Source organism: Babylonia areolata, chromosome 14, assembly GCF_041734735.1.
Source record: "Babylonia areolata isolate BAREFJ2019XMU chromosome 14, ASM4173473v1, whole genome shotgun sequence".
In the NCBI taxonomy this organism is placed as follows: Eukaryota; Metazoa; Mollusca; class Gastropoda; order Neogastropoda; family Buccinidae; genus Babylonia; species Babylonia areolata.
Window position 1 is genome coordinate 36,083,421 of NC_134889.1, and position 10,000 is coordinate 36,093,420.

Consider the following 10,000-nt stretch of genomic DNA (forward strand, 5'->3'; position numbering starts at 1 on the left):
AGTAAGGGGCTCTGGCCTTGTCTGAATAAAACATTCGCCTGTTCGTTCTCTCTCTGTGCAACTCCCACGTTCACTCTCAGGCAGGAGTGGGCCTTAACGTGCGTAACCGTTGTTACCCTATCTTACAGGAAGTCATGGGAGTGGTGCATACTGGGTATGTTCGTGTTTTCATAACCCACCGAATGCTGACATGGATCACATGACTCAATCCGTCCTCAGACGATGTTTTCGCATTGCAACACCAAACTCGAATAGTTCACTTGCTTTTCTTTGGTCATGACTGGATGTGCGTGAATATAACAACTGTCAGTCTTTATCATTGCTTACTGGGGGAAAAAATGAATAAATATAATATATATATATATATATATATATATATATATATATATATATATATCCCAGTCTGATGGTTTACTTTGTTTTCAAATCATCTTTTGTTTGCGTCGACGCCAAAAGTTCGATTTGGATTTCAAAATCTGATGACAGTGTATCTGTGCCAGTTGTAGCAAATGATAGATATTTAGCTGCATGAAAAATGCTTTTAAAAGGAAAAGAACAGATATTTAGCTGCATGAACAATGCTTTTAAAAGGAAAAGAACAGATATTTAGCTGCATGAACAATGCTTTTAAAAGGAAAAGAACAGATATTTAGCTGCATGAACAATGCTTTTAATGGAAAAGAACAGATATTTAGCTGCATGAACAATGCTTTTAAAAGGAAAAGAACAGATATTTAGCTGCATGAACAATGCTTTTAATGGAAAAGAACAGATATTTAGCTGCATGAACAATGCTTTTAATGGAAAAGAACCACGCATATTTCTCGTTCCTGCCTTCAGTGCCAGTTTTATTTATAAGGGGACATAATCCTGTCTTTGAACTCCAACCTGGAAGTTCATTCATTATCAGCTCCCTGGTTCGAACAATCATGCCAAACTCATTTTCAGCTGAAAAAAAAAAGAAAGATATTGTGCATCCATTTAGTTTTCTAATTTCGAATTGTTATAATTGCATTATCTACGCACGTCTGCACAAAACATACTGAGAAACCTTTTTGGCTTTGACCATAATGTAATACATTTAACATAGCTTCGCATATACTGAGGATATTTACCAGTTGCGTTTGTAACTCGCTTGTCACAACGGATTTCTCTGTGTGAAATTCGGGCTGCTCTCCGCAGGGAGACAGCGTCGCTACACTACAGCGCCAGCCTTCTTTCAGCCTGCAGTCTTCTTTGCTTTCCTATGGAAGTGGATTTTTCTACACAATGTTTCCAGGGACAACCCTTTTGTTGCCGTGGGTTCTTTTACGTGCGCTAAGCGCATGCTACACCCGTGACCTCGGTTTATCGTCTCATCCGAATGACTAGCGTCCAGACCACCACTCAAGGTCTAGTGGAGGGAGGGGGGATACTGGCGACTGTGGGATTGGAGCCAGTGCGCTCACATTCTCTCGCTTCCTGGGCGGACGCGTTACCAGCAGGCCATCACTCCATGTTATTTGAAGGGAGTGTTGAGGAAGCGTTTGATAAGTATTGTATGTAATTTTCCCCCTTTTAGCATTCTCTTCGGACCACTATGTTTTTACCACATAGGTTAATATTTGCTCTGTTTGGGTGCTGAATGAATAGCTTCCGAAACAGGCTAGGATCCAGTGTGTTCAGCTTCCGCGTGGACCCTAGCTTTTCTATTGTCCCTTTCTTTTCCTGGTCTGGAATAGAATAGAATAGTATAAAGTTTAATGTCATGAAACCTAAAGGTTTATAAGACACAAGTACATAGGTGAATAAATACAGAGACAATTAGTTAAGTGATTACTGTCATTTTGTTTTTGTATTTTTTTCCTGCCTGCATTTTTTTCCCCTATAGAAGTGGGTTTTTCTAGTGTTGCCAAGGGCAACCCTTTTGTTGCCATGGTTTCTTTTACGTACGCTAAGTGCATGTTGCGCACAGGACCTCTGTTTATCGTCTCATCTGAATGACTAGCGTCCAGACCCACCACTCAAGGTCAAGTGGAGGGGGACTGGCGACTGTGCCGGGACTGGAACCAGTGCGCTCAGATTCTCTCGCTTCCTAGGCGGACGCGTTACCTCTAGGCCATCACTCCACATCAGTCTTACATGACACTGGCTAGAATATACATGTTCAAGACTAAGTGACATAGAAATATGTGAATCAATACAGGCAACATCCGTCTCAAATCAGACAGGTACAAATGACAGCAAAACAAAGCACCTCCCATTCTGCCATTGAAGGGACGTGGTGGCGGTGTCCACACCTGGGATGCTCACTCAGTCTGGTTCCGCGATGGAGCCATTATTGTCGTCAGTAGGGAGCTTAGTAGGTGGTGTCTTTAGTACGTTAAATCAGGAGAGGCACTGCCAAACACCACCGAAGTGACTCAGCAGCAGTGCAGGGTCTCCTCTGGTGTGTCGCCTCCTGGCGACCTAACATCGATGGTTACCTGTGGACTGCCGACTGCGAAAGACGAACCCGGGAGTGCCTGTGTGTGGGGGGACTCAGAATGAGCGGCGTAAGAGCAATGCCACTGAAACGGTGCAGATGATGGGGTAGCAGAAAGAAAGAAAAAAGAAGAAGAAGAAAAAGAGAAGAAAAGTAGCATTCACCGTAAGTTTTTGTACGAATCTTTGGAATATACAGTGTGCGCTTATCATCTGAAGAACGGAGTTGTCTGGATGGTGAATAGACAGAAAGTAGATCCGAAAGATAGACAGGACAAGAATCAGTGAAGAAATTGTGACAGAGGTCTGAGAGTTTGTATTGTATTCGTGCTTGAATGGGGAGCCAGTGAAGGGAAGCGAGTAGGGGAGTGATGTGTTGACGTTTCTTAGCTTTGAGAGTGAGTGGTGCTACAGAGTTTTGAACTGTTGGAAGTTTGTCAACACAATGTTTGGGTCAGAAGAGCATTTCCATAATCTAACCCAGATAGAACAAAAGAACAAACCAAAGTCTTTGTGGTTTCTGTGGTTAGATATTGGCCAATGGAGCTGATCTGAGGGAGTGCCGCATATGCTGACCTGCAAATGTGGTTGATGTGTATGTCAAGCGTCAGGTCATTTGAAAGCATGTGCCCTAAATTGCGTGCAGATGCTGAGAAAGGTATTCTGGGGTTCATACCAGGACAGGCGAAGGCTTAGGCAAATAGGAAATGAGCGCTTGGAGTGAATTTATTATCATTTATTATTCATTTACTACGTCTTCGACGACCGCCACCACCACCAGACAATAGGGAGTTACAGTAGTCAAGGCGAGAGAGAATGAGAGAAACGACAAGTCTACATGTTGCGTCAGTGGACAGGTATTTCTGAATGGGACTGATGCGTCGCAATTGACAGTAATAGGATTGACATGTCTGACTGATGAATTTTTGCATGGACAGTGTGTTGTCAAGGACAACGCCGAGGTTCCTGGCTGAGCTGGAAAGAGAGATGGATGTACTGCCAAGTTTGATTGTGTCAGCTGTGATGGAAGAGAGTTTTTGTTTAGTTCCTATGATCATTGCTTCAGTTTTGTCTGCGTTCAGTTGTAGCTTATTTCGAGTCATCCAGTTTTGAATGTCCAGGAAGCATTCAGATGGGGGTTTTTTTGCAATAGCGAGGACAATTTTTCAGGGGTATCACTCTTATGAAGTTGAGTGTCATCAGCACAGGAATGATGACTAACATTATGGTGGTTGATAATTTCAGCAGCCGAAATATGAGAACCTCACGTTTATGAAAGTTGGGTCATGAAAGTGTTGTACGATCTATGCATCTGTCGAGTCATTTCAGAAAGAAAAAAAGGAAGAAAAACAAACAAACACGCGTATTCCTAGACGAGAGATCCGCTACGCACGTGTGGAGATGTAAAGAGAAAAAGCGAACGGCGCAAAGAAACGAAACGAACAAGTCATCGGCATCGGACATATTTGTGGCTCCAGTTTGCTCTGTGTGTGGGAAAGCGATCACAGATGTAATCAGCGGTTGTCAGCAGGCTAGGGCTATTTACGTTCTGATCTAATTACGGCCATGGAGGTGGAATTAGGCAAAGGAGAAATCCGGTGTTTGTTTCGTTGATACACTTATCTGTTCTGCCAAGCTGGTTTTTATTCATTTATTTATTTATTCATCTGTTTATTTAGTTAGTTAGTTAGTTATTTGTTTGTTTGTTTATTTATTTGTTTATTTGTTTGCTTAGTTGTTTATTCATTCGTTCATTCATTCATTTATCTATTTATATATATATATATATATATATATATATATATATATATATATATTCATCCATTTATTAATTCATTTACTTGTTCATTTGTTCATTCATCGTTTCATTGATTTATCGATTTATTAATCGATTCATCAATTTGTTTGTTTAAAGTCTTCATAAATTTGATAAAGGGAATCACAATCGTTCGTTGAAATATAGACTGTAGCATAGGGAAAGTAATATGATCTATGATTTTTTTTTTCTAATTACAACAACAAATAATCCAACACAATATATATATTATTATAATGTTGTGTCACAAATACTTCAGGGGTGTGTGTGTGTGTGTGTGTGTGTGTGTGTGTGTGTGTGTGTGTGTGTGTGGAGAGAGAGAGAGAGAGAGACTGACACAGACACTGACACTGATTTTATTGCCATTGGCAAAGATGCCCTTTTGGCATGGGGGTTACAATTACAATACATAGTGCCGATAAGCATCGGCCAAAGATTTGTTTGGCTGATATAAACACACGTATCCAAAACCAATCAACAATGAACAAAAATATGCTCACCCACACTCGCACGCACTGACGCACAACCACTCATACATACATTCACACGCATTCACGCCAACATACATTTATCATCACGCACTTGAGAGAGAGAGAGAACGAACGAACGAACGAACTTTTTTTTAATGAGGGAAGTGGAATAATCATGCGCATGCTTTTTTTTAATTTTTACATCCAGCCCTCAGGGCAAAAGAAAAATGAAATCAAAATACTCATAGGATATCAAAAGGTTATAGAAGTACATTCATGACATTCAGATACACTCAAATGCACAGCAAACATTAATTTTACAGGTACATAATCATAATGCAATGACAAAAATGTATACAAATTATAATAATATAAAAGTGCAATAAGAGAGAGACAGAGATGACGATGATAATGATGATGATGATGACGATGAAGAAGTACACACAGGACATTCGGACACACACAAATACATATGTAAACATTCAAAATGTATATGATGATAATGCCTGTAGCTGAAGACAGACTGAAACAGAGAGACAAAGCAAGATGATGAGAAAATTTCGAACAAATCCATTTGAAGGTGTCAGCAACTTCTTTCATTAAATTAGCATGATATGCATTTTTTAAATTGATTTAATGAAGTGTGGTTATGCAGAGAGGATGGAATATATGAGGCTGGATTGAACAAAAAGATTAATTCTAGGATGAAGCAGCATTATGACAGACAGACAGACAGAGAGAAGCAACCAAGACGTTCCGTGACACGTTGCTTGGACTCCGAGCGTGCAGACTGAGATGCCATAAAATATGATGTCCGACCGATTGTGAATTACAGCGAACACAACAGGTTAATTGCCTCAACGCGTGGTTCGGAGACACACAGACGTGACGAACAACCACGTTGATTCACTGCTCAACACGGACAAACAACTCCCGACATGGGGATTCAGTCACCCAAGTGTGCTCTGCACGGACAAACAACTCCCGACATGGGGATTCAGTCACCCAAGTGTGCTCTGCACGGACAAACAACTCCCGACATGGGGATTCAGTCACCCAAGTGTGCTCTGCACGGACAAACAACTCCCGACATGGGGATTCAGTCACCCAAGTGTGCTCTGCACGAACAAACAACTCCCGACATGGGGATTCAGTCACCCAAGTGTGCTCTGCACGGACAAACAACTCCCGACATGGGGATTCAGTCACCCAAGTGTGCTCTGCACGGACAAACAACTCCCGACATGGGGATTCAGTCACCCAAGTGTGCTCTGCACGGACAAACAACTCCCGACATGGGGATTCAGTCACCCAAGTGTGCTCTGCACGAACAAACAACTCCCGACATGGGGATTCAGTCACCCAAGTGTGCTCTGCACGAACAAACAACTCCCGACATGGGGATTCAGTCACCCAAGTGTGCTCTGCACGAACAAACAACTCCCGACATGGGGATTCAGTCACCCAAGTGTCAACAAATAATTCACGCGTGCAGCACGTGCTTAAAAACAAAACAAAAAAACGAGAACGCGTTAACCCCTTGGCTTCCGAGCATTTGTGAAGAGGTAAGCATGACATGGCTCATAAATGCAGACAGTATTTTTTTTTAAACAATCTTGATTGAATGGCGTCACTGATTTTGCTGAACATCGCCAGAGGGAAAAGTCAAAATAAGGATTGGTGGTGACTTACATCCTGACCTGTAAGCTCTGTCTTATCTCAGTGAGGTGACAGCCCTTCACTGACATCCTGACCTGTAAGCTGTGTCTTAACTCAATGAGGTGACAGCCCTTCACTGACATCCTGACCTGTAAGCTCTGTCTTAACTCAATGAGGTGACAGCCCTTCACTGACATCCTGACCTGTAAGCTGTGTCTTATCTCAGTGAGGTGACAGCTCTTCACTGACATCCTGACCTGTAAGCTGTGTCTTATCTCAGTGAGGTGACAGCTCTTCACTGACATCCTGACCTGTAAGCTGTGTCTTATCTCAGTGAGGTGACAGCTCTTCACTGACATCCTGACCTATAAGCTGTGTCATCTCAGTGAGGTGACAGCCGTTCACTGACATCCTGACCTGTAAGCTCTGTCTGATCTCAGTGAGGTGACACCCCTTCACTGACATCCTGACCTGTAAGCTCTGTCTGATCTCAGTGAGGTGACACCCCTTCACTGACATCCTGACCTATAAGCTGTGTCATCTCAGTGAGGTGACAGCCGTTCACTGACATCCTGACCTGTAAGCTCTGTCTGATCTCAGTGAGGTGACAGCTCTTCACTGACATCCTGACCTATAAGCTGTGTCATCTCAGTGAGGTGACAGCCCTTCACTGACATCCTGACCTGTAAGCTCTGTCTTAACTCAGTGAGGTGACAGCCCTTCACTGACATCCTGACCTGTAAGCTGTGTCTGATCTCAGTGAGGTGACAGCCCTTCACTGACATCCTGACCTGTAAGCTCTGTCTGATCTCAGTGAGGTGACACCCCTTCACTGACATCCTGACCTGTAAGCTCTGTCTTAACTCAGTGAGGTGACAGCCCTTCACTGACATCCTGACCTGTAAGCTCTGTCTTAACTCAGTGAGGTGACAGCCCTTCACTGAAAAGCATACTCTTCAGTAGCAGTCAGCTGGTTAAAATAAAGGAAACATTTCTTTCGAAATTCTTGCCACAGAGCTTTTATATAACTATAGGAGGCATAAATTGTGCACAGAGAGAGAGAGAGCACGATAAAAAGTTTAAGATAAATAGTTAAGTAAGTAAATACATAAAATTTAATAAATAAACATCTCTCTCTCTCTCTCTCTCTCTCTCTCTCTCTCTTTATATATATATATATATATAATGATTCTGCACTGCTACTGCATCTACCACTTCTAACTACTACAATTACCACCACCACCACCGCTGCTGCTGCTCATACTACTACTACTGCTGCTGCTGCTGCTGCCACGACTTCTACTGCTGTTGCTGTTCCTACCACTAGTGCTACCGCTGCTGATGATGCTGTTACCACGACCACTACGACAACGACTACGCTATTACCGCTGCTGATGCTGATACTACTGCTACTGCTTGTCACAACTCATGACAATCTCGTGTGGACTTTTTTGTGCATTACCTTCCCCTTTTACCCTCTCCCATTCGAGCATTTGTTTAGTGTGTTAGCTCCCGGTTGTGCGTTTTTTACGTGCAATCGGGGAGTCTCGTTTGTGTGTTTGTGTCACTGCTGAGCAGAGTTTAAAGTCTCTCTGTTCTGTCAGTGGCACTTGTCTAGGCTTTTCGCCCGCGGCCTTCTTTGAGGAAGATTCGTGTCTGTTTGGGTTTGGAGTTTTTGGCCCAGTTGGTACCCTCAAGTGAGGGTGGCCTTTCCTCCGGGTGGCCATGCTTTCTGTATTCTGTGTGCTCCAGCTCAGAGGGAGTGCCCTGCTGGACCTGTCTCGTCTTTGTTTTGGTTTTTTATTTCCAGCGTCAGGGTAGTGGTACCCGGTTGGCAGGTGAGTTCGCTGTTGCATTGTTGAACTTATCTGTTGTAGTTTGTACTTGTCAGTTGGCTGTTATAAGTGCTGTTTCTTTGTTCATGTGTCCTGTTCTGTTAAGGTGCGAGATGTTTGATTTTGTTTATTAGGATTTGAGGGTTAATGCTGAAGTCGGGCTTGTATTTTGTTCTGTTGTGATAATATTTTAAACATAACTTTTAACAATAATGGTTACTGGGATTTAAGTATGCTTAAAGTATTTCAGCCACTAACGTTTCCTTGTGAACCCCTTTGTCATTGTAACAATGTTTATATTTTGTTACCTTCACAAGGTTAAATTGATAACTTCCTAATTGTAGCTTTCCCCCAATTCTTCCTCACGTTTCTTTGTTCATGGTTTTCTTCCAGAAAATGTGTTCACTAATTAATGTGAAGGATAGGGAGCTGTCAAACGGAATTTTATAGTGATATTTTATAATGCTGTTTCAGTTTCGTTAAATCTTTTGTTCATCACTTTGTCTTCTGTGTTCATTGAGGGGGGCAGGGGTAATCCTTCCATAAGAGTAATGGAATTGATGCAGTTTGCAGCATTCCACTTCCTGTGCCATTTGTCCTCCCACCTGTGCCGGCCGGGCAGCATTGGTGCTGCAGTGTCTGTTTGCAGTTTTCCCTCGCTGCCCTCTTCTCGTCACTGTCATCGTGTACCTGCTTTCATCGTGCTCGTTTTCTTCAGTCTTCGTTGTCCACGTCATCGTTTGTTTTTTTTTTGGTTTTTTATTATCTGGTGTTGTGCAGAGTGTTTCAGGTTTTCTTTGTTTATTAACTGTCCTGAGTGCACAACATTCTTCAGTTGTTTTTTTCGCTGGACGGACGGGTCTTCAAGCTCTGTGTTCTTTTTGTGGGTTATTTATCCATTCTGTTGTCGTTTAAGTGTATCAATTGTTGTGGCTGGGATTGTGGTTAGTTTTATTTGGCAAGTTCTGTGTGTGACTAATAAATGTATGTAAACCCTGAATTATTTTAGTCTGTGTTTGTGTTGTCAGGGTGTTAGTGCTGGGTTGGGTGGGGGTTTCTAGTCCGCTCTCATATAGAGCTTACTATTACTTTCACTACATCTTCTGTTGCTGTTGCTGGTTCTTGATACCGGTGTCTCTTGCATGCTTCTGTTGACGCATCTGGAGTCAGATAACAGGCACTCAAGGCCTGACTGAGGGCGGTGGGTTGTGCTGCTGGTCAGGCACCTATGTGCCTAGCAGTTGTGGTGCAGCGTATATGGATTATTCCGATAGTGGTGACGCCTCCTTGAGTAACTGAAACTGATACATTTGCCATTCTTGCTGATTCCATCACTGACACTCTGGCTTCCCCCTCATGTGTGATCATCAATACACAATCAGGAAATTACCTGGTGGAACTTTTGCCGTTAAACAAAATGAAATAAAAAATTATTTTCGATATTCGGAACGGTTCAGTTCACTGGGAACATTGAACAAGAAAAATTATAATTCCTGTGTGACGAAAGACACTGTGGATTCTGATATGTTAATTGTAATGCGATCTACTCGCTGAACGAACGAACGAACGAACGAACGAACGATATTTTATTTTTTAAGAGGGTAAAGGAGTAAGCACAATGTGCTTGTTTGCATCCGACCATCTGGGCAAGAATAATAATGATGAAAAAAGAAGAAAAAAAAAGAACCTAGACCGAAAGTGAGTCAAATTCGCTACAACACCATAATTACAAACATGTACAAATGTAAGTATATGTA